General features: G+C 38.3%; 1 long non-coding RNA gene across 1 annotated transcript; it reads left to right on the top strand.

Moving 5' to 3' along the window:
• The first annotated feature begins 19,585 nt into the window (after nt 1-19,585).
• Nucleotides 19,586-21,567, top strand: LOC139196682 (uncharacterized). The gene is made up of 3 exons (XR_011581779.1): nt 19,586-19,654; nt 20,748-20,911; nt 21,107-21,567. It is a non-coding gene; the product is annotated as an uncharacterized lncRNA (long non-coding RNA).
• The last annotated feature ends 2,368 nt before the right edge of the window (nt 21,568-23,935 follow it).

The following is a 23,935-nucleotide window of genomic DNA, read 5'->3' as shown; positions in this document are numbered from 1 at the left end:
CAATTGGAAATCGTTTTGTATGCAAGTGTGACATGTGTGGAGAAGAACCCCTTAGCTAGCCTTCCATCCATTCACTTTAACCAATTTCGTTTTAAAATCTGTTTAGTTTAGTTTACTTGTTTTGTTTTTAAATTCGTCCAAAATCAATCCCCCTTTACTTTGTTGAGTCATATTAGTTAGAAATCAATTTAGTTTGTGTTTTTAAGTGTCTTGAGTCAAGTTATAACCAATTTTCGTCCAAATTCTTCCTTGGTGTCAAAAACTGCTCAGAAAGTGTTTTTAAGGCAGTTTTGAGTGTTTGTTTGCTGTTTTGAGTCTTTTGGTTTGTTTTGGTGTTTTAAAGTTTAGTTTTGCATTCTTTGAGTCTAGTTTAGTGTTTTAAACTTGTTTTTACGTATTTGAGTCAGTTTTCAAGTGATTTAGCGATCCCTCCTAATCCCCGGCCTAGAACGATCCCTACTTACATACTTTGCTACAATTGATAACAAGAGGGTTTAATTTGTGTGTTATGTTAATTTTCGCATCAGCATCGATCATCCTTGCTTTGAAAATTTGGAGGCACTATCTTTATGGGGAAAAGTGTAAGATCTTCACTGATCATAAGAGCCTTAAGTACATCTTCAATCAGCCGAACCTCAATCTCCGGCAACGGAGGTGGGTAGAGTTACTCAGTGATTATGACTGCACCATTGAGTATCACCCAGGTCGTGCCAATTCAGTAGTTGATGCTCTTAGTAGGAAGTCTCATGGCCAACTTAATGCTCTTTATGCTAGCCGCATTCTTCTTTTGATTGACCTAAGATCCACTGGAGTAGCATTGAAAGAGGGTCGTCGGGGGGCCCTAATTGCCAGTTTTCAGGTCAGACCGGTTCTGTTGGATCGTGTTCTCGAAGCCTAGAGGAACGATACAGAATCTCAGGAATTGATACAGGCAATGTCAGACAGGTTAAGAGGGCATGCTTATGCAAGGTGATCAGATGTTTGTACCGAATGTTGAGGAATTAAAGAAAGACATATTAGATGAAGTGCATATCTCTGCTTATGCGATGCATCCAGAGAGCACCAAGATGTATCATACCATCCGACATTTCTATTATTGGCCAGGTATGAAAAGAGAGATTGCAGAGTATGTTAGTCGTTGTGCAATTTTCCAGCAAGTTAAGGCAAAAAGGAAAAAGCTGTTTGGATTACTGCAACCACTCCCGATACCTCAGTGGAAATGGGAAGATATTATAATGGATTTCGTGTACAAGTTACCTCGTACTTGAAATGGTTACGATGGTATCTGGGTAGTAGTTGATCGACTTACCAAGTCAGCGCACTTCATACCCGTTCGTGAGAATTACTCGTTGAGTCAGTTGGCTGAACGGTTTGTCTCTGAAGTGGTTAGGTACCACGGACTCCCAGTTAGTATCATTTCTGACTGAGATCCCAGATTCACTTCGAAGCTCTGGGTAGCTTTTCAGGAAGCTTTAGGATCAAGATTACTCTACAGCACCGCCTATCATCCCCAAACAGATGGGCAGTCAGAAAGAACTATCCAGACCTTGGAAGATATGTTGAGATCGTCAGTTTTACAGTTTGGAGACGCTTGGCACAAGCGCTTACCGTTGATAGAGTTTGCGTATAACAACAGCTTCCATTCTAGTATTGGTATGGCACCATTTGAAGCATTGTATGGGAAACCGTGTCGTACTCCACTTTGTTGGTCTGAGGTTGGCGAACAAGTTTTAGTGGGCCCTGAGATCGTGGAGGAGACGACACAGAACATTCAGGTGATAAAGGCTAACCTGAAAGCGGCCCAGGATCGACAGAAGAGTATCACCGATAGACATTCTACCGACATAGTTTATAAGGTTGGTGATTGGGTATTCTTGAAGTTATCACCGTGGAAAGGTGTTGTACGATTCGAAAAGAAAGGGAAACTCAACCCTAGGTACATCGGACCGTACCAAATCGTTGAACGAGTCGGTGAAGTTGCTTATCGACTTGCCTTGCCACCAAAGTTGGCGAGAGTGCACAATGTGTTTCATGTATCGATGCTACAGAGGTACGTTTCTGATCCGTCACATGTAATCCTTCCTCAGCCTCTGGAGATCAATCCAGATTTGACCTATGACAAGGTTCCAGTGACTATCCTTGATTGGAAGGATAAGGTTCTTAGGAACAAGACCGTGTAAATGGTGAAGGTTTTGTGGAGGAACCACTCAGTGGAGGAAGCCACTTGGGAGACAGAATAGCATATGCGAGATATGTATCCACGTCTATTTTATGGCTTTGATAGTAGTTAGTATTTAAATTTCGGGGACGAAATTTTTATAAAGGGGTAGATTGTGACGACCCGTCCCTAATTTTCCTATGTAATTTCTCTCCGAGTATGTGTATTGACGATTATGCCTTATTGGCAAGTGACGTGGACTTATTCTTATCGCTTTCCATTTTATTTCTCGTTATCGCATTTAAATTGTACACACTAGTACGGGTATGCGTAAAATTTTAAAGTGTAAAAATATCTACTTCGGATAGATTTCGATTTCCTTTTACTATAGGAAATCTGAAAAGCTATCCCTTGGATTCCTTTTAAACTCATCCCGTGCACTCTCTGCATCACTCCACTTTCAGCTATCCTATCTCATCTTTTCCTTATATTCTGTCCCCCTCTATCAGAAAAAGCAAAGCAAATTTCAAAACCTCACTCTCTCTCTCTTCTCCCTCTCCCACGCCACATTCTTCTTCTTTTTCCTCTCTGCAACAACCACAAAACACACCAAAACTCACAAACGTGAAAAACAAATTACACCATATTGATCATCTCAGTCCCACAATCACAACCATGTCCTTGAAATCTAGTGTGGACGAGTTTTAACTCACAAACTCGGAAGGTCCGACTCAGCGAGTTCGATACTACGGTTTTCAAGCCATGCATGGCTAAGGTAAGCCTTAAGAAACCCTTAGAACCTTCATTTCACTTCTATGGGTTGTTATTGATCCTTTGTTTGTGTTTTGAACGTGTGGTTTTACCCAGAAACTCGAGAAGAAGGAGAACCCGAAGTTTTTCGTTCAAGAACCGTGGCCATTTAGTCACTTTCAAACCGTTTTTCTGGTCAACCTCAACCACAACTAGACTTCTTCTAGGTACAAACTTGTTCTCTACATTCCTAACTTCAAAATGGCTTTTGAATCATTGAGTTTGGTTAAGTAACGAGTTAGAAATGAACTCTGGAAGTTAGGAAGACAATTTTAGTTTTCTGGAAAATTTCAACCGTGGTCGTTTGGCCAATTTCAGACCAAATTTCTGAACAACACGGACTATATTTGAACTTTCTGTAAATTAGGGTTGGTAGATCACATTCCTAGCTTTAATTTGACTTTTGTAGAAGTGAATTTGGTTGAGAATCAAGCTCGTTATGGGCTCTGGAAGTTGGCCCAAAAATCTGCAAAACTGCAGATTTTCGCAAAGAAGGCGAGTACAGTGTACTCGCGGGGGCGCGTGGGTGCGCGTGGACCGAATCTTTAGGTGGCACGTGGGGGCGCGTCTGGCCTCCGGCCTACGCGTGGTTGGTACGTGCGCGTTCGTGTCGTCGAGTAGATCGATTTCATATATTTACACCCTAGGTTTGAGCATACTATGGGCGTTTTATTTAGGTTTCTGTTATGTGCTTTAATTAATGTTATTTAGTTATTTCACATATAGGGGAAACTTATTCCGAGGATTTTCGAAGCCAAGCTAGGCTCGGGGGCTACGACCCAGCGACGTACTTGTGAGTGGGTAGTTGTTTTATACCTATATATATTTATAGTTTCCATAAATGCATATTTATGTTACTTTTACGCCTATTTTGCCTAGTATCATTATTGTGATATAAATTGTGATAAATGCTGCTATATGGTTGTGATATTACTGTCATGGCATTCATACGTGCTTGTGTACATGCTCATCTAGCTGCACCTGGTGTTAGTACTCGCCCCAGGGCCAGGGCCATTCCTTCACGTGTATGTTCACATCCGCACCGTTCGCACACCTTGGATCCAAGTTTAGGTGCCAGTCTTGTCGGGTAGATTGTATTGGGCGATCTGACTTGTATGTGATGTGCTTTTGTACCAGTTTCACGTGATCGTAGTACTAGAGCATATTGATTACACCCAGTCCTGTTCGTGTCAGAAACCATCTGTTCGAACTTGTGTATCAGCTTAGATGGATGAGCACTTAGTTATATTGATTATCACATGATTATTATTGTGGCATATGATACATCATTTACTTGGTATATTTATGGTTATATGGCTGATATACTGGATTTCATACTTACGTAGTATGTTTTGAGGAAACTATACTTGTTTTACAGCGAGGGGTTAGTACATTCAAAGATAAAGGTTTTCATATAAGCATTGTTTTGCTGACCTACTCAACTTTGTTTTTCGCCCCACTAGGACCTAGATAGCTGTACTCACTGTGGCACTCGAGGAATCACGGCAGTTCTGACATTTCCTTCTGTTTAGACGTATGAACTTATCACTACTATGTAATAAGTGTACTTTGGTTGCCTTAACTACTCTTTCGTAGTCTCACTGTCTATTACGCTATGAATAATTGTAGTGGGTTCAACCTACGAATTGCGCACTCTTTCACTATTTAGTTCTAATTAGTTTTAATTTTATTCACTTTTTGCATCACTTACCCTTATGGTTACGTCACCTCACGGTGACAGCCAGCATGCTTCGACCTTTCCAGGTCGGGGTGTGTCAACAACACTCATTCCCCTACAATTCTACAAACACATCTCTATCAATCTCTCTTCTCCTTGCCGCTAGCCCCCTTACCCACTACTACAATATTAGCTTTCGGTGGCGGATGATGGTGGCAGATATTAGAAAAATCATGTCAGATAAATTATATTCAACACATCATTTAATTAGTGGCAGATATTAGAAAAATCATATTGGTTATATCTGATATAAATTCCTATCGGAAATTTAGTGGCAGATATTAAAAAAATATTGTCGGTTATATTCGACAATATTTTTGAATCTTTTTTTTTTAAATATTTTTGATAGATTATGGCAGTTTTTAAGTTAACGGTGACGGTTATAACCGACATAAATTGACTATTTTATTATTTAACTTTCTGATTGTTATTATTTTAGTATTCTGAAGGTTATAACCGACATAAATGAAAATTTTATTATTTTAAAATGTTGTATTGATTAAAAATAAATAAATAAACACATATTTTAAATATTGTTTTTTCACTTATGACCCTAAAGTCTAATGAACCCAATTCCTAGGAGCCATAAATTTTCTGAGAGAATAATAGCAACAAACTATAATCTGAAGCTCTATCATTTTTGTAATATGGATTATGGTCCCTCACATGCAAGCAACAAGATACAAAGAAATTCAAACAATTTTTTTCAATGCGTCACAAAACACATTGTCTGGCACATAAACACACATGAACATCTGGTGTACTCTATCATGTTTGATTTTATTATTTTAAAATGTTATATTGATTATAAATAAATAAATAAACACATGTTTTAAATATTATTTTTTTGCAATTTTTTACATATGCTATCTCGGAGTATATACAAACATATTTGACGGTTGGATCGTTGAAACTAGTTTCATAGAATGCATATCCTATTAAATTGATATAGATTTAACAAACACTTAAGAGTTAATGTTATACTTCCATTAAGTATAAAATAAGATTTATCCACTAGTGTAAATATTTTAAATTGAATATCGAATTCATTCATTGCATTCTTATAGGATCGAGGATTGTAGCTGTAAAAAATCATTCATATCGAAGCTAAAATAACCTTTAAATTGTGATTTTTTGTTTATAACTATCCAAAACTTTTGTTCTGTTACCTAATATCTGAATGTTTATTTTTTGCAACTTTTTACGTATGCGATCTTGGAGTGTGTACAAACAAGTTTAACAGTTAGATCGTTGAAAAATGTTTTGTAGAATACGTATCGCATCAAAATGGTAGATTAAACCAACACTTAGAGTTAATGTTATACTTCCCCATCAAGTATAAAATAAGATTTTGCGGTATCCACTAGTGTAAATTGTTTGTACCATACTTGACCAATCCTGAAACTACTGAGCACCGATCAACGTTATACCGTTAAGGACCCAAAAGAGTTTCCCTCCAACTAGGAGGCCAATCATAGCGCGACACGTGTCGACATCAGAAGTCAATCATAGCGCGATACATGTCAACATCAAAAGTCAATCACAACACGACACGTGTCAGTGTCAAAACAAAGCTAGAAACTCCCTTCTATAAAAGGAGATCATTCTCCCACAATATTTCCCAATGTCATTTGTACTAAATCATTCACTAGTACTCCCAAAAGGAGAGCTTGAACCTATGTACTTACGTAAACCCTTCACAATTACTGAGAACTCCTCTACTTCGTGGACGTAGCCAATCTGGGTGAACCACGTACATCTTGTGTTTGCTTCCCTGTCTCTATCCATTTACATACTTATCCACATTAGTGACCGAAGCAATCTAGCGAAGGTCATAAACTTAACACTTTCTGTTGTACCAAAGTCCTTACTGATTTTGTGCATCAACATTTGGCGCTGTATGTGGGAACGACACTTATTCCCACTCTCTTCAACATGGGGAGCGAAGGAAGCCATAGCACACAGAATGACACCCTTATTGCACCTAGTGCGAAGCAACGAAAGAAGGAAGGATAGAGGGTTGTTCTTTAAGCTAAAGTAGATGAGTTAGAAGCTTATAACAACAAGATAACAATGAAGAATAAGGTCTTCTAGGAGCAGTATGAGAAGCTCTTTGAGGCGCTCCATGAAACTAGGCGTACTCAAACACGCGAGCTCGTTGCCCTTGTGAACATCAACCATCATCTAGGTGCCCCCCAACATGGAGGGTCACCACCATTCGACATGGGTATCCCTGATGAGGAGTGAGCTAATCTTCAAAACATTGATCAATAAGAAACTTCTCTTAACCCAGATGCTTCGACCCGAAACAGAAGAAGTGGAGGAAGACACCTCCTTGCAGAAAGGTTGGAAGGATCGAAAGTCGTTTATCGTGATTGCCGAGACTTCCTAAAGCAACGTCAAGAGAATCCCATCCACATATGCTCGAAGATCAATGATCCAAGGGTTTCTGAAAGACTCGGTCCCCTTCCACGACCCAGGCTAGCTGCCAATCTAGGTAAGGAACGACAGGTCCCAGAGGAACATGAAGGTACAGGGGACTCTGCGGTATTCTGACAAACTCACCCTAGAAGTCAGTACGGCGAGTCCAAGAAAAAACCACATGCCCTTGCTCAAACTTTCCTACTTCTAAGTGGTGATGGAGACTTACGAAAGAAAATTCCAGTGGTACATGACTCCATTTACGACCCCCTTGTCCTACAGCTCATTGAGGAAGTAAACAAGTTGAAGGCCGAACGTCAGGCCGAGATACCTGATTGGAACCAACCCAGGCCTGGCCCTTTCATAAGAAGGATTCTCGACACCCTCCCTTCAAGAGAAGACAAAACAAAGGCTTGGTTTACAACTCTATATTAGAAGGGAGGACCCAATTGAACACCTTAACCTCTTTGAGTCCATCATGGCATATCGGATGCACATCGATGAAGAACGATGTCTTCTCTTCCCCTCCACCCTCTCTAGCGGAGCTCTAAACTGGTATTGTCATCTTCCACCTGAGACAGTGAACTCATTTGAGGAACTGAGGAAAATGTTTGTCTCTCAACACATCTTCCAAACCGATCGCTTGCATTCTGCAGATGACTTGTACACTATTCGCCAGAAGCTGGACGAGTCACTAGGAAAGTATGCCAGTCGCTTCAACCATGAGTATTCTCGCTGCGCTGAGGCAGATGACAAGACCATCCTCATGGCCTTCACGGAAGGCCTACATGATTGTTTCTTTAAGTACATGATCAATGCCAACATTTGGAAGACTTACTCTGAGGTGATGGCACAGACTTACAACCACACCTCCGCCGAAGCAAGGACATACTAAGAGAATCCCCATATGGTTAACCTCTATCAACAAGTGGGAAGTGGAAGTCAAGTTCTACCAAGTGAGGAGATATTGGCCATTCAGACACCCGTTGCATCATCTCCTGCCTCATTTAGCTACTCGCTAAGTCACCAAACGTATCTGTCTCTTGGTAAGAGGAAGGATTTTTACTCTCAGCAAGCCCATTACAACAAGAGGGATAAAAGTTCATATCAAGACAATCAGGGGTGAACATACCGTCGACTATTATAACTATGGGGCCAAGCCTCACTCTTTCAAAGTGGAGGACTAGGTACTGAAGGAAATGCTATATAAGAAGGCATACACATTACAAATGTTTTGACTCTCAATCACTTGAGATCTTTTGTCACACAAGCCATTCGACAAATATTTAAAGAAGAGGGAATTCAGACAACTCATTCTGAGTCTTTTGCGTTCCTAGCACTAGAACACTTGGTTTACGCTGACCTACCCTTATACTTCAACTCAGAGCTTCAACATGCGTACTTTGACACAAAGTATGTGATACTAAGTGTTACAAGCAAAATGGTTCACATATCAAAAGCATGGATCCCTTCATGCATAGCAAAACATTCATAAGCATCACTCATATCAATCAACATAAACATCATACATTCTAACACATTCATACATAAACATCATACATTCTAACACATCAATGCATAAACATCATACATTCCAACACATCCATATATAAGCCAATTGTGCTTCGAAAGGGTTCAACATACTTTGTGTCTTCGATACTTTCTACAATGTGCCTCAACACCTTGCCCTTATTCTCACCAACCAGGTGATGAAATGTGAAGAAGGAACTCATCTTCAAGCCACAAACCAGGTGATGAAATGTACAACCCGTACTCTCCTTCATGCCACCAACTAAGCGATGAAATGTACAACCCGTACTCTAATATCATTTGGCAACTTGCCACTCATGCCACCAACCAGGTGAAGAAAGAACTCATCTTCATGCCACAAACCAGGTGATGAAATGTATAACCTGTACTCTCCTTCATGCCACCAACCAGGTGATGAAATGTACAACCCGTACTCTAATATTATTTGGCAACTTGCCACTCATGCCATCAACCAGGTGAAGAAGGGACTCATTTTCATGCCACAAACCAGCTGATGAAATGTACAACCCGTACTCTTCTTCATGCCACCAACCAGGTGATGAAATGTACAACCCGTACTCTAATATCATTTGGCAACTTGTCATTTATGCCACCAACCAGGTGAAGAAGGAACTCATATTCGTGCAACCAACCAGGTAATGAAATGTACAACCCGTACACTAATATCATTTGGCAACTTGCCACTCATGCCACCAACCAAGTGAAGAAGGAACTCATCTTCATGCAACCAACCAAGTGATAAAATGTACAACCCGTACTCTCGTTCATGCCACCAACCAGGTGATGAAATGTACAACCCATACTCTAATATCATTTGGCAACTTGCCATTCCCATTCATGCCACCAACCAGGTGAAGAATGAACTCATCCTCGTGCCACCAACCAGGTGATGAGAAGCAATGAAAGGTGATGAAGGAACTCACCTTCGTACCACCAACCAAGTGATGAAAGTAATTCACCATTCATTCCACCTACTAGAAGATGAGTGGTACAACTTGTACACGTGAACTCCTAGCATTCACAAATAATCAAAACCCTCAAGCTTGACAACTCAACTAAGGGAGCACTTATGCCCAACAAGAGTTATAATCACCAACAAAGTCTTATTGCAAGCCAACAACAACTTCAGTGCATGGCACGAAGATCAAGCTATTTAGCCTTCTTGCATCTGCTTCAGACATTTCCCCCTGTAACAATGCAAACACTACAACTCGTAGAAAGCTTCACACACTCTTGATCAAGACAGTGTGAAGCAAAACCAATTTATGGTGCCAACAAGAGCGTAATCAAAGGAGTTCAACCACAATTCTTAAAAGCTTTACACTCTTGATCAAGACAGTGTGAAGCAAAACCAATTTATGGTGCGAACAAGAGCTTAGTCAATGGAGGGCAACCACAATTCTCAAAAGCTTCACACACTCTTGATCAAGACAATGTGAAGCAAAACCAATTTATGGTGCCAACAAGAGCGTCATTAAAGGAGCTCAACCACAATTCTCAAAAGCTTCACACACTTTTGATCAAGATAGTGTGAAGTAAAACCAATTTATGGTGCCAGCAAGAGCTTCATCAATGGAGGGCAACCACAATTCTCAAAAGCTTCGCACACTCTTGATCAAGACAATGTGAAGCAAAACCAATTTATGGTGCCAACAAAAGCCTCATCAAAAGAGTTCAACCACAATTCTCAAAAGCTTCACACACTCTTGATCAAGACAGTGTGAAGCAAAACCAATTCATGCTTCCAACAAAAGCTTCATCAATGAAGGGCAACTATAACTCGTAGAAAGCTTCACACACTCTTGATCAAGACTGTTCGAAGCAAATTCAATTTATATGGTTCATCCAAACCTTCGACTACCACAAGGTGTGGCTTGCATCATAATCTCTTGCTCAACAGTGTGGAAGCAAAATTTGTATATGTTGTCTCTCCCACATTTTCAAATTTCTAATTTTCCCAAAAAAAAAAAGAAAAGGAAATTGGGAAATTCAACAAAGCTTCACCACAAAAGCTTCACCAACAAAAGCTTCATCAATAGAAGACAACTACAAATTCTCAAAAGCTTCACACTATCTTGATCAAGATAGTGCGAAGCAAAATCAATTCATGGTACCCAATAAAAGCTTCAACTCCAAAGCTCCACCTACAAAGCTTCAACACCAAAGCTTCACCTATAAAACTTCAACACAAAAGCTTCACCTACAAAGCTTCATCTCCAATGCTTCACCTACAAAGTTTCAACACAAAAGCTTCACCAACCACAAACGCTTCACCCACAAAAGCTTCACCCACCACAAAAGCTTCACCCACAAAAGCTTCACCCACCACAAAAACTTCACCTACAAAAGCTTCACCCATAAAAGCTTCACCAACAAAAGCTTCACCCACAAAAGCCTCCCCCACCACAAAAGCTTCACCCATAAAAGCTTCCCCCACCACAAAAGCTTCACCCATAAAAGTTTCACCAACAAAAGCTTCACCCATAAAAGCTTCACCAACAAAAGCTTCACCCACCACAAAAGCTTCACCCACAAAAGCTTCACCTACAAAAGCTTCACACTATCTTGATCAAGATAGTGTGAAGCAAAATCAATTCATGGTACCCAACAAAGCTTCACCTACAAAACTTCAACACCAAAGCTTCACCTACAAAGCTTTAAAATATATATATATATATATTTTTTTTTTCGGAAATTCGAAGAAAAAAAAAATTCGAAAAAAAAAAAATTCGAAAACAAAATTGCATAGGCTTCAACTTCTTTGGGCCTAACAACTTTCATAACAAATATATATGAAGGAGGAGTTTTGGGCTACCACTTAGATAGGAAAATGGTGAAGTTTTGTTACTTTGGAAACTTGGCTACTAGCAAGACACCTCATTCGTCAATTCCCTCGACCAGAGACTTGGGGAACTCCTACCATATGCTACTGCACCTTGATACTCGGAAGTCTCACGACCACTCAGTGACTTGGATTTTTTCAAGTCTCCAACCGAGAAGTTTTCCTCACTTGGGAAATTAAGGGAGCACTACCTTAACCTACATGCTTCACTCACAAAGCTTCAACATACAAACTTCAACAAAAGGAAAAATTCAAAGAACTTAGTGAAGAAAGCCTTGGTGTATTTAACATAATACGTTGAAATGAAGCAAAGCTTGTTTATTGATACCTCTGATAAGTTACAAATATGTACATATACATGAATCAAAATAAACAAATAAGAAGGGGCCTTCACAAAGGTTGCTCAGGAGAAGTCTCAGCAGTCGGCAGAGCCCTAGAAAGAGAAGGCACCAAAGGGTGATTATTCGAAGCCTCAATACTAGGTAGAACCCCAGAAGGAGGAGGCACCGAAGGTTGATCATTTGGAGCTTCATTACGCGGTACAACCCCAGAAGACAAAGGTAATAAATGCCTTTAGAACAAACCCACAAACCTCTGATAATCAAGTAAAATCTGACCATCCGATTCCTACAGCTGGTTGAGCTTCCTCTTCATGTTTATAGCATAGTCATGTGCAAGCCTGTGCAACTGTTTATTCTCATGCTTGAGCCCTCTGATCTCTTGTTTGAGACTTATCACTTTAGCCGCCAATGATTCAACTTGGCGGGTTTGAGCAAATAGGCATTGGGCCATATTAGAAACAGAACCTGCACACTGAACACTGAGAACCAGAGAATCCTTAACAGCCAACTCATCAGACCGTTTAGAAAGTAGTCTGTTATATTTGGGATTGAGAAGGTTCCTGGCCACCACCGCAGTGGTCATATCATTCTTCATCACAGAGTCCCCAACGGTAAAAAGACCAGTAGGGGATAAGAAGGATGGACGCTAGTAGGCGAAAATGCCCAACCTTTACTCATAATCGAGAAAACACTCCCAACAGGATTACGTGCTCAAAAATCGAAGAGGCACCGCCCTTCGAATCTCGAGAGCCAGACTCCCAACAGGATTACTTTCTCAAAAATTGAAGAGACACTGCTATCCGAATCTCAAGAGTCAGACTCCCAACATGATTGCTTTCTCAAAAATCGAAGAGGCACCGTTCTCTGAATCTCTAGAGCCAGATCCCGACAGGATTGCTTGTTTGAAAATCGAAGAGGCATCGCTCTCCGAACTTCAAAAGCCAGATTTCCTTGCATAAAGCTTATCTGCAATCTTCACATGCAACATCAGCTTTCCAGATACCACATACCACTTTTTCAAAGTGCTATGACAAAGTTAAAACATGTGAAGCTTGCAGCTCCCACTACATTGCTATGACCAAGAAGGGTAAAGGAATAGCACTACTACTTGTTGTTAGGGAAACTCTTATATATGTCGACCTCCATCATCCACAGCCAGGCAGACCTGCAAATAAAAAAAAATGCTAAACTTTTCTTCACATCCGAGAGGGCACTCTCGGCAGAGTTTCTTGAAATACTTAGCTTATTTTCCTCCCAATAATACCTCTGCAAACAAGCCACACCAGAGCAAGAGTATCTCATATCATCAGGGTTAAAAGTAAAAGTATCCCATATCATGTTTTTTCCCTGTCTTTTCCTTTGACCTTGTTCTTACTTGCAAGACAAGGAGAAATAGAGCAATCAGTCAGCACTTGGAATCAAGCTTCAGTCAGGAACTAACTGCCTGGAACCCTCTGACTGATTACTTACCTGGCATTGCTCTCGAGTACTCATCTTCAACGTCTTATGCTTCCAGAGAAGATACCACATCTGCTTAAGGAACATATAGGGCAAGTGAGAACGATACAAGGAAGCATGTGGAGAAAAGCGTAACAGAACACGTGACGATATATCCACTACTTTGTCAACAACAAAAGTATCCCATATCATCAGGGTCGAACGTACTCTAGATTTGATGGACTTGTTTTGACCTTCAAATTCTTGAGTCGGCCTTATACTTTAGAGGAAACCAGAAAACCTTCCAACCCAGTTCAAGAATAAACCTGTGGAAAGTTACTTCTTCAAAAGCAAAAGTATCTCATATCATCTCTTCTCCATTTGCTTCTATTTATCCTTGTTGCTGTTTACGACATAAGGAGAAGGAGAACAATCAACCGGAAGCCGAAGTCAAACCTCCAATCCAGATTGCTTCAGTTTGATTGCTTACCTTGTCTGTTACCTCCTTCAGCAAATCTCCTAGCTCGGCGACTTGGGGGACTCCTATTATAGGGTTTGTATCGCACTTGACCAAGCCCGAAACTACAAGTAAGCTTCAAGTGAAATTGATACATTACCTTGTGCATCTTCATCGGTTAAAGATACCACCCCTCGATGGAGGAAAAGTACTTCTAGAGAAGACGCCATATCTACATATGAGACAGATAAGGCAAGTGAAGATGATACCACACTTCGATACTTAGAAGTTTCGTGATTACTCAGCGGCTTGGATCTTGCAAGTCCCCAACCGAGGAGATTCCCTCACTCGGGAACTTAGGGGAGCACTGTTTGTACCATATTTGACCAATCCGGAAACTACTGAGCACCGGTCAACGTTATACCGTCAACGACACAGAAGAGTTTCCCTCAAACCAGGAGGCCAATCACAGTGCAACACATGTCGACATCAGAAGCTAATCATAGCGCGACACGTGTCAACATCAGAAGCCAATCATAGTGCGACATGTGTCAACATCAGAAGCCAATCATAATGCGACACGTGTCAACATCAGAAGCCAATCATAGCGCGACACGTGTCAGTGTCAAAACAAGGCTAGAAACTCTCTTCTATAAAAGAAGATCATTCTCCCACAATATTTCCTAATGTCATTTGTACTAAATCATTCACTAGTACTCACAAAAGGAGAGCTTGAACCTATATACTTACGTAAACCCTTCACAATTACTGAGAACTCCTCTACTTCGTGGACGTAGCCAATCTGGGTGAACCACGTACATCTTGTGTTTGCTTCCCTGTCTCTATCGATTTACATACTTATCCACATTAGTGACCGAAGCAATCTAGCGAAGGTCACAAACTTAACACTTTCTGTTGTACCAAAGTCCTCACTGTTTTTGTGCATCAACATAAATATTTTAAATTGAAGATCAAATTTATTCAATGTATTCTTAAAGGGTCGAGGAGTGTAGCTGTAAAAAATCATCAAAATCGGAGCTAAAGTAACCGTTAAATTGTGATATTTCGTTTATAACCATCGAAAACTTTTATTTTGTTACCTAATCTCTTAATGTTTGTTTTTTGTGATTTTTTATGTATGCGATCTCGAAGTGTGTACAAACAAGTTTGATGGTTGGATCGTTGAAAAACACTTCGTAGATTGCGTATCGCATCAAAACGGTAGATTAAACAAACACTTAGAGTTAATGTTATACTTCCATTAAGTATAAAATAAGATTTTGTGGTATCCACTAGTGCAAATATTTTAAATTGAATATCAAATTTATTCATTACATTCTTATAGGGTTGAGGAGTGTAGTTGTAAAAAATCATTAAAATCGAAGCTAAAATAACCGTTAAATTGTGAATTTTCGTTTATAACCGTCGAAAACTTTTGTTCCGTTACGTAATCTCTGAATGTTTGTTTTTTACGATTTTTTACGTATGCGATCTTGTAGTATCTACAAACAAGTTTGACTGTTAGATCATGGAAACTAGTTTCGTAGAATGCATATCCTATCAAACTGATAGATTTAACAAACACTCCAAGTTCGCATGCGATTTTTTACGTATGCGATCTTGGAGTGTGTACAAACAAGTTTGACAGTTGGATCGTTGAAAAATGTTTCGTAGAATGCGTATCGCATCAAAATGGTAGATTAAACCAACACTTAGAGTTAATGTTATACTTCCCCATCAAGTATAAAATAAGATTTTGCGGTATCCACTAGTGTAAATATTTTAAATTGAAGATCGAATTTGTTCAATGCATTCATATAGGGTCGAGGAGTGTAGCTGTAAAAAAATCATCAAAATCGGAGCTAAAATAACCATTAAATTGTGATTTTTCGTTTATAACCGTTGAAAACTTTTGTTTTGTTACCTAATATTTGAATGTTTATTTTTTGTGATTTTTACGTATTTGATCTCGGGGTGTGTACAAACAAATTTGACGGTTCGATAGTTGAAAAAGTTTTCGTAGAATGTGTATTGCGTCAAAATGGTAGATTAAATAAACACTTAAGAGTTAATGTTATACTTCCATTAAGTATAAAATAAGATTTTATGGCATCACTAGTGTAAATATTTTAAATTGAAGATCAAATTTATTCATTGCATTCTTATAGGGTCGAGGAGTGTAGCTATAAAAAATCATTAAAATCGGAGCCAAAATAACCGTTAAATTGTGATTTTTCATTTATAACCGTCGAAAACTTTTGTTCCGTTACGTAGAATGCATATCGAGTCAAAACGGTAGATTAAACAAACACTTAAGAGTTAATGTTATACTTCCCCATCAAGTATAAAATAAGATTTTGTGGTATCCACTAGTGTAAATATTTTAAATTGAAGATCGAATTTGTTCAATGTATTCTTATAGGGTCGAGGAGTGTAGCTGTAAAAAATCATCAAAATCAGAGCTAAAGTAACCGTTAAATTGTGATTTTTCTTTTATAACCGTCCAAAACTTTTGTTTTGTTACCTAATCTCTTAATGTTTTTTTTTTTGTGATTTTTTACGTATACGATCTCGAAGTGTACAAACAAGTTTGATGATTGGATCATTGAAAAACATTTTGTAGAATGCGTATCGCATCAAAACGGTAGATTAAACAAACACTTAAGAGTTAATGTTATACTTCCATTAAGTATAAAATAAGATTTTATGTTATCCACTAGTGCAAATATTTTAAATTGAAGATCAAATTTATTCATTACATTCTTATAGGGTCGAGGAGTGTAGCTGTAAAAAATCCTTAAAAGCGAAGCTAAAATAACAGTTAAATTGTGAATTTTCGTTTATAACCATATAAAACTTTTGTTCCGTTACGTAATCTCTGAATGTTTGTTTTTTACGATTTTTTTATGTATGCTATCTTGTAATATCTACAAACAAGTTTGATGGCTAGATCATGGAAACTAGTTTCGTAGAATGCATATCTTCGTTAAATTTGCCTAAATTTTGAAGTGGGAAAAGTAATTTGTGCTAAATTTTTATTCATGTTTTTCAAGTTTTGATTAGATAATATTTAGTTTGTGTGATGACATTTTCATTGTACAATTCTATTTTTGTTTCTTTATCGCATATTTTATATGGATTATTATCGATTAAACCAAAAGTGGAAAAATTATCTATTAAACCAAACAATTATTTATTTAATTGTTAAAAACATATTCTATTTAAATACGTATTATTTATTTATTTATTAAACCAAACAATTATTATTTTATTTTTTAAAATCATAACAAAAGTTTGGGGGGGGGGGGGGAATTTAAAATTTTTAGAGGGAATTTTGGGGGGATTTTTGCTGCCATTTTGTTTTTGTCGGTTATAACCGACAGTAATGAAAATTTTCTGTCAATATTTATTTTAATAAAATGTTTCTGTCGGTTTCAGTAATGAATATTTTCCAAAATATAACCCTTCCATCTCTTCCTTGCGCCAGTGCTTCTCCCTTCCCCCTTTTCTCCTCTCCTCATTTCTTTCTCCTTCTCTTCTTTCCTTATTTACTTCCAGTTCAAACACTTGCAACCAAAGTTCATAAACCCTAGCTTTAGCTATCTCAAATATGGCGAAGCGCTCCGATGACTCCAATTATTACCGTTGTCGGACAAGAAGAAGGTAACACTCTTACTATTTCTCTCTCTCTCTCTCTCTCTCTCTCTCTCTCTCTCTCTCTCTCTCTCTTTGTCTCTCATATGGGGAACTGTGGGTATGAATTTAAACTTGCTAAAATTTGTTAGTAGTTAGTAGTTACCCGGCTGAGAGGTGATTGAAAAACTTGAATAATTTTGTGTTGTTTGTTTCAGTGGGTTGGATGTTGTTGGTGGTGGTGCTACGAGCAGATGTCATTGCGCATAACAGTTAGCACAACATTGTGGTTTTGATGCTGCTCGAGACACCTCAAATACAAGTCAATAAGGGATAGCTTATCCCATGAACTCGTCGGACTCGAACGACCCTATGATGGAGGGTAGAAATGGGTGAGGGTTAAGGTTGGATAGTCTGGTTAGGACCTGAATTTCCCAACGGGCGTGGCGCTTGGCGTTTAGCTTGGAGCAGAGGGCGGACTTTTCGACGACTTTGAGAGCGAACAGGAGACGGGCGGAGGGGTTGGACAATGTGTCATGGACTAAGAAAATGGTGCCCATTGCTCCCTTGCCTAAGACTTTAAGGGCCCGGAGGTTTTCAAGATCAAGCTTCGGCGAAGTTTCGGATGGGTAATGCTATGGAAAATGTAGAAAGTTCAGGGATATGGAAAATGTAGAAAGTGATTTATATTTTTTTTATTATTAATATATTTTCTGTCGATTTTATCCAACAAGAATGCGTTTATTTATTCTTATTAATAAAATATCTGTCCGTTATATCCGACAGAGGTTCTGGCGGTTTTAGTATTTTTTGTCGGTTTTATCCGACATAAATTCTCTTATTTATTTATTATAAATATATATCCTATCGGTTATATTCGACACAATTTCTGTCGGTTTTAGAGTACTTTCTATCGGAAAATTCATTTCCTGACGCTGGCAAATCTGTCACTTATTATATCCGCCACTGCATCAATTTTCTGTCGGATTTTGCTTAAAATCTGACAGTAATATACGTTTCTTGTTGGTTTTTGGACTGCTAGTTGTAGATAATTTTGTAGTAGTGACCATTGTCAAATAAAATAGGTTACAACACATTATCAGGACGCTCCTACAGTTGCGCTTAGGAATTTGACGAGGAAATTTTTTGCATCAAACCAGTTCATCCATATCATCACGCAATCAGGTTCTTTCAAAACAACGGTTTGTATCTCGATATTTATGTAGCTCAGATAGCAAGAACATTCACCATAATGCATGACCCAACTTTACGTTTTTCGAATTTTAGATTCTACATAAATTGTGTATGCATTATATTCATAATTGTTGAATTATGTGAATTTGATATTTGCCATGCATTGCATCAAATATATATATATATATATATATATATATATATATATATATATATACATGCATTAAACTATTTAATTGAATATGCTTTGAATTGAATTGTATATGAATTGAATTGAAAAAAGAAAACAAAAAGGGAAACAAAAGAAATCGGAAACCACAGTCTGGGTTCTTCAAATCCATGACCTCGAGCCGCTTAGCCAAGCCTGCAACTTGATGGTTGAGCCGTGTCGAAGCCAAGAGTCCCAAAGCCAGAGCCAAGAGCTCCAGGAAGAAACCCATAAAACCGGACACCATTGACGGTGTTCTCGTCCATGATCACCACAAGTATGGCCTGTAGCCACCACCCTGAACCTTTGGTTATCAACACTAACGACCAGAAGTCATCCCTGACGAAATTTAGACCGAGATTCACTTGAATACCATGCTAAAAAGGATCCATGAGCACTACGGGTCGCTTTGGTTGAATGTTTTGATCACGAAAAGTACATATTATTGCCTGAAGCAAGACATGATTGACAACATTTGTGCTTCCAAGACTTTAAGGTCAGGTTTAGGAGTGAGGTGATTAAAAAAAAAACTGGGGTGAAAAAAAGCTGGTAGCAATTTTGATGTTTGGTAAACTTTGATAAATAACTTTATTTCAAAGGTTAAGGTGAAAAAAAGGCCCAAAACCTGAAGCTGACCTGAAGCTGTAAATAACAGCTTCCAAAAACAGCTTATTTTGAAAACACGGATGAACAGTGGTACGTTTAATGAAATTTTCAATAACCCAAAATTGCCCTCCTTTCCCTCTCGCCTTCAGCTCTTGCCTCAGAGCCCTCGCATACTCGACCCCTGGTAAACCACTCTCTCGTCCTCTCGTTCTCTCATTCCAAAAACCAGCGATCTCTCTCATTCTCCAGGTTCCTTTGGTAAGCTTCTCTTGTAAAAAATTGTTATTAATTTGTTTGGATTTTTCAATTTGAGGATGGGAGATTGAGAGGGAAAGAGGGGTGAGAAGAGCAAAGGGATGAGGGTATGGGTGTCGGGAAAAACAATTGGGGATGGAGGGTGGGGATAAATTAAATGGGGAAGGTGATATGATTTGTGGAAAAAAATTAATCGGGAAAAAATTAATTGGGGAAAAAAATTAGGGTTTGTGGAGGAAACAAGAAAAATTGAGAGAGAAGTTTGATTACTTCTCTATTCATTTTTTTAGAATGTCTGCTTCTGATTTGGGTTTAGGTAAAGGATAATTTCTTATAAAGCTTTGCTTTGCTTCTGATCTGTGAACTGTGCTTCTGATTTGGAAAGCTTTCGTTTTTGCTCCAGTTATTCTTGTCATATCTTCTCTGTTTCAAGTTCCTGCATTTGCAATTAAAAAGTTAAAACCATACCTTTACTTGTATATATGCATATTGATTTTCTCCCGAAAGTTGGAAAATTAATCATGTTTTCTTTATGATGGTATATATTTTTACGTAGTCGTATATAGTGTACCTGGGATCGCATATATATTTGTACGTAGTCGTATTTGTAGTTGGGATTGCATGCAAATACAACTGGCAAAAGTGTAATCCTCACTATAAAAAATGGAGCGTTTTTGAATTGTCCTGCAAACTTAGTTTGGTAGTTGTCTAACAGATCACCATTATAGTGAGGATTACACTTTTGCCAAATGTGTCTATTATGGTCTGTGTGTGTTGTTGGTTTACTGCGAACAAATGTGTCTATCTTAAATAGAATCTTTAGGACCAACTGATGAAAAGGATCAGAGAAAAGGTTGTCGAATACACTCTTGGTCATGCATCTGTGATGTTGTAAAAGCTCTGGTTTAAAATGTCCATGTTGGTTTTGTTTGATTTTGGTTTCTTTATGTTTGTCGTATTTTGGTTTCTGGTTTAAAATGTCCATGTTGGTTTCAACACCTTATATTCTTTTCGACATTTCCCTATTCCACATTGTTTTTTAATTTTTTGCACTATCCCAATTATTTGGCTTTCTGATTTGGCTTCATGTTTTCAGCCCACGGAGTTTTCAATCCCTGCGCTCCTCTCTTTTCCCTCTGAAAATGGCGGTTTCATTTCAATCATCTTCACCCAAACGTTTATTGCCCCTCACTGCAACTCCTTTGAGATCTCTCTCGCTGAGCGGTTCATGTCCAATCCAACAAATCAAAACTTATTGTGGTGAGTAAAACAAGTTTTACTATCTCTCTCTCGCCCTCTCATTGCTAATTGGATGGCTTCTTGGGTGTTGTTGATCATAATCTATTTCAATTGTCCCTGTGAGAGCAATATCATTTTTGTCAAAAGAAGTTTTCCAATGTTGTATGCATTAACTTTGATGTCAGACCCAATTCATTGATTTGTTTGTTGATGCAGAAATACATGATACATCTACTCTTTCAAACTTAGGATAGGATAGCTTATCAAAGTAACGGTACTGTTTACAAATAATAGCAACCACAAGTAACGACAGCATGAATTTAGAAGCGATGTATGCAGAGAACCCCATATAGTTGTTCAAGGATATGTGACATATGCCAATGTAACTCCGAAATTGCTTAAACTAATTTAACTGATCTTGCTAGGGTTTCTTCCTTAACATTGGGTGATTGTTTCAAGTAGAGGATTTGTCTGCTAGGCAAGTATATGAGAAACTTCTGGAAATGTCAGCTCTAATGAATGTCATCAGTCGACATGTATGTTTACAATTTACCCTGGACATCAGCGGTTCAAAATTTTCTTGTGTTAGTTGTGATTGTTGTGGTGCAATATGGAATTTCAATTGTACAATCCCTGTATCTCCTAATGATTTGGTTGAATATATGCACCTTTTTCTATATCTGTTATAATCCACTCTCTACTCTCACCTCTATGAAAGATGTCAGCAATATGATAAATAAGATTAGTGTCAATTTTTGCACAAGTAGGGAAGGGTCACGAAATGTGATTCCTCGTGGCAGTCAATCGCGCAAACGCTGCCCGAGATTCAAACAAGATTAGTGTAAACTTTTGTTTAAGACAAGTAGGGTTAGGCATATGGATGGTGTAACTGTGAGCAATCTCCTTGTTGAATAGCAACAAGTTTGATGAATGCATCTAATTAGACTACTTTCAAGTACACTAACAATATTGTACTAATGAATCCTAGCTATTCAGTCTAAAATATTTCAATTGAAGTAGTTTGTCATACTAATTAATATTTAAGATAAAGTTTATAAATAATTTTCTTCTAAAAATAAAGTATATTTAGTAATTCACTTTTATTTGTTAAGAAAATTAAATTAATAGCACATCTAGTATCATACCCTTTTTGGTCATTTCACACAGTCACAGCTGTTTTATATAAAAGTTTACCAAACACTATCATACTGCTATTTTTTTTTCCAAAAGAACTTTTACAAAAAAGTTTACCAAACACTCTGCTGATTTATTTCACAGCCGCTTATTTTCACAGCACAGCTGCTTATTCTCACATCAGCTTTTTTTCAAAGCAGAGCAATACCAAACCAGCCCTAAGTATGTGAATGAATATAATTCCAAAGTTTTTCAAATCCGATCACTTCTCAAGTTTTGTAACGAAACTTTGATTGAAGAGGATCTCCTGGAGAAGACCTATTCGACCTTCTCTACTATTAATATTGTCCTGCAACAATAATATAGAGCTTAGAAGTTCACTAAGTTCTCAGATTTGATCTCTGTTTTACTTATCGCTGAAAAACAGAATCAGCTGTTGATGAAAAATCATCAAGCTCGACCTACTAGGGCAACTGCTGTGCCTGAAGCACATTATAGCACAAACCAATGCCCAAAACGCCAAAATAGGATATTAAGTTTGGATTATTTGTTGGTGATTTGTTTTGGATATTAAGTTTTAATTAATTATCATCCTTGGATAAATGAAATTATTTTGAATTGATATTTGTTTTTTTTGGAACTTTTATGCATGTGATTGATTCAAATTAATTTTTCATTCTAGGTATGACTAGTGGGGAAATCAGTTGTCTAGCAGATAGTCCAACCATGCACACTGTTTTGCATGAACATATCTATTTCACTAACTTCATACCTAAGAATGCACCTTTGACAACCTTCTCAAGCCCATCCAACCTGATTGAAGTATACGGTAAGACACATATAATGTTGTCTAATGGTACAATCTTGACCATTGATGAGGCAATGTATTCTCCACATTCTAGAAGAACATTGTTGAGTTTCCTGGACATTAGAGATAATAATTACCATGCTGAAACCCACATAGAAAACAGAGTTGAATTTCTATGCATAACGTTCTACGAATATGGCCAGAAATGTATTCTAAAGAAGATGAAGCGTATCCCGAGTAGTCTATATACTATGACCATACCCCCCATAGAATGCCACTATGTGGCTGGCCCTACTACTGCGAGCACATACGAAATTACACTTTAACATGATCGTTTGGGACATCCTGGATGAATAGTGATGCGTCGCATCCTCAAATCATCACACGGGTATCCACTAACCCGAAGTTTAGGTTCAATCCAAGGAATTGCATGTCAAACATGTTCTATGGGAAAACATATTACTAAGCATTCTTATGACAAGATTCATTCGAATCCTCTCATTTTTCTACAACGGATTCAGGGGAACATTCGTGGACCGATTCACCCTCCATGCGAACCATTTAGATACTTTATGGTTTTGGTTTACGCTTCCACACATTGGTCACACGTGTGCTTGTTGTCCACAAGGAACCCTGCATTCTCTAAACTGTTGGCTCATGTTATCAAGCTTAGGGCTCACCACCATGATTATCCGATCAAATTTATTCGATTGCATAATACTTGAGAATTCACATCTAAAACTTTTGATGGTTATTACATGTTAGTTGGGTTTGAAGTTGAACATCTTGTACCCTATAATCACACCCAGAATGGCCTGGCAGACGCTTTCATTAAGCGCTTACAAATGATTGCTCGATCGTTGGTCATACATACCAAGCTCCTGATTGGTGCTTGGGGCCATGCAATATTGCACGTAGCAAAGTTGGCCCATCTGAGGCCTGTTGCGACACAACCATTTAGTGCCCTTTAGTTGGTTACTGGATACGAACCTGACATATCGCATCTGCGCGTTTTTAGTTGTGCGATCTATGTGCCAATCTTGCAGCCCTTACGTACAAAAATAGGGCCTCAATGAAAGATGGGAATCTATGTCGGATATGAT

The sequence above is a fragment of the Malus domestica genome, chromosome 06 (assembly GCF_042453785.1).
Source record: "Malus domestica chromosome 06, GDT2T_hap1".
In the NCBI taxonomy this organism is placed as follows: Eukaryota; Viridiplantae; Streptophyta; class Magnoliopsida; order Rosales; family Rosaceae; genus Malus; species Malus domestica.
The sequence above is the reverse complement of the archived record's forward strand: the minus strand, read 5'-3'. Positions and strand labels throughout refer to the sequence as shown.